Raw genomic sequence first — 2,606 nt, 5'->3', positions numbered from 1 at the left:
TTATACAGTGAATTATAAGTGAAATAATCTGTAAACAATTGTTGGAAAAATACTTGTGTCATACACAAAATAGAGTCCAACTGACTTGCCAAAACTATAGTTTGTTAACAAGAAATTTGTGGTGTGGTTGAAAAACGAGTTTTAATGACTCCAACCTAAGTGTATGTAAACTTCCGACTTCAACTGTATACGCCTACAGTGACAAAACCTTTGGAACACCAGAACAATCTAATTCAAGTATCATTCTTTTTTACAGACTACATTATACCTTCCTTTGTTCTCATGTACATAACATGTGCTGTACCAGTCTGACCAAACCAAGCCTACTCCAGACATTACTACAGAAAGACAATAAAGGGCTATTAATTAAACCATTAGAAACAGTCAATTAACCACCATTCTTTACCCCACACCTTTTTTTTTTTTTACAGATTGGATAAAAAAATATTAAAGAGAGTTGCATGTTTCATACTCGGATATTAACAAGTTATACAAAAAAAAATACAATGTAGTTGATTACTTCCATTATTTCCATTTCTTAGAAGAAACAGGTGGTAAATTGGCCTTGACACCGTCTTATGAATTACACCCTCCCCCTTACATTGATATCATTAGGCTATTTAATCAACTTAATGTTATTAAGATACATGTACATTTTTAAATGTCTCATAATGACACTTGATGACATTGATTAATATGAACATATCTACAGGTAATATTTGTATATTTGATACCGGAATATCATTGGATGTAGTGTGTGGATGAGTATAATTCAGATAAAAGCGCTATTCAAAGTCACTTTGAAATAAATGGCGGAACAGAAAAACTAAGAGAAGGGGAACATTAAAGTGCTCCATGCAGGACAAACAGGACGTTGGTGCTACTACTTTCACAGTTACTCTAAAAGGTTTGCTTAAGTTGTTTATGGGCGCAGGACTTTTCATGTTCAGGAAGAACTACTGTTCCTACTTATGGATAAACACCAATGAGCCCCTCACACAGTATCAGATCAGATGTACAACTTCACTGAGGGAAACGGCCATACATACAGACATGTACAGGTTTGACATGACATCATTACATACTAGTTGGGGGGGGGGGGTGATTGTGAAGTTAGTTCATATCCTCGCTGGACAACCTTCCCTCCTTAAATCATGTGTCAAGGATGGAGGCTGAAATTGAAAGTAAAACAAGCTATAAGTATGATTTCTATGTAAAAAACAAAGTTGAAAATGTAACTTTAAAACCACCCCTTTCCTTGTGCTCTATTGCATTAATACATTCACCAAGGTCTACATACATCAAGGAATTACATTCAGAGCAAGCTAATATCTTGCACTCCAGTGAAAACTGAACAGTAGTATTCGGAGTTAAAACAGTTGTCTGTGGACAGTATGACATAAGGTTCCAATAGAAATCCAGAAGAAGTGACATTAACACCTCCTCAGTAGCCTATATGGTATGAAATATATACAGTTATTGTATAGTAGTTTGGTACAACAGGCACACGCACTGTATGAGCACATGGAGTATAATCCGTTTAGAGACAGGGAGTACATGCTTGTTTTAGCAGTACCTCGGGTCCACAGTAAACCTAACATTGTACACTTAAACATCAGTATATCAATCCTATAGCCTGGAGCAATCAACATATATAAGAATATAAATCATCCCAACATATTCTATATGGAGAAATTCAATATTTTGTGTTAACATCATCTGTCAAACATAAAGAAAAAAACATGAATGTATTGTTTCAGGATGTGAGTGAACATTTTACTCTTGTACAATGTAATGGCATGAGAACTGCAATGGTCACAGCACCACTTGGAATTCGACAATGTGGGAAAAAAACATCCCTTTTGTAATATAAACTCTGCAACTATTTTAGAGTAATGGTAACTCATTCTCTTCAGCTATTTACACGTTTCCCTCAGCCCCTCCATTGATGCCTTATAAATTCTTGAATAAAAGTGTTCATAGGAGTTTTGTTCAGTCTCCACTGTGCGCTCCTATCATTCTATTGGTCAGGCTACATCCACTCTGTCATCTCTCCCTCCTGGTGCCTCTCTCCCTGCTCATGTTCAAATATTTATTGCTTATTTTTTTCTTTTACAAGCTCAGCACTTTAACTCACAGCCATTTCCTCTTCTTTATTCAGCTCTCTTCCCATTCTCTCTATTTAGAGGTGAAAATGGGCCGTTTCAAACTTCTATTCCACATGTCTGCTTATGATGACTCCCCCTTCTCTTCCTCCTTATATCCATCCCTCCTTCCCTCGTGGCTATACATAGCTTGACCTGTTTTCGGTGCTACCTGATCTTCCTCCACCTCCCTTTCAATCTTTCTCCTTCTCTCTGTGTCCCTCTTTCTCTCTGTCTGTCTCATGCCTTGGTGCCTATGCCCCCTCCCCCCTGCATGCTAAAGTACTCGGTGAAGTGGGAGGGGAGTCGTGGAGGGGGAGGGGGGGAGTGGGCAGAGAGGCGGGGGGGCATGGGGGGAGGGAGTGGGGGGAAGGTGGGTAACGACAGGTCGGCCGTGGTGGTGATGATCTTATGCTCACTGTTCCTCTGCACTTCCTGTCCCTTCCGGGCCACCGTCTCCTC

General features: G+C 39.2%; 1 long non-coding RNA gene across 1 annotated transcript; it reads right to left on the bottom strand.

The window, feature by feature from the left end:
- Positions 1 to 384: 384 nt before the first annotated feature.
- LOC111958626 (uncharacterized) lies at positions 385 to 2,601 on the bottom strand. Its single transcript, XR_002876562.2, has 2 exons — positions 2,564 to 2,601; positions 385 to 1,172 (listed from the first exon to the last, which is right to left on the bottom strand). It is a non-coding gene; the product is annotated as an uncharacterized lncRNA (long non-coding RNA).
- Between the last annotated feature and the right edge of the window lie 5 nt (positions 2,602 to 2,606).

Source organism: Salvelinus sp. IW2-2015, linkage group LG35 (assembly GCF_002910315.2).
Source record: "Salvelinus sp. IW2-2015 linkage group LG35, ASM291031v2, whole genome shotgun sequence".
Lineage (NCBI taxonomy): Eukaryota > Metazoa > Chordata > Actinopteri > Salmoniformes > Salmonidae > Salvelinus > Salvelinus sp. IW2-2015.
This window is presented reverse-complemented; position numbering and strand designations above follow the sequence as displayed.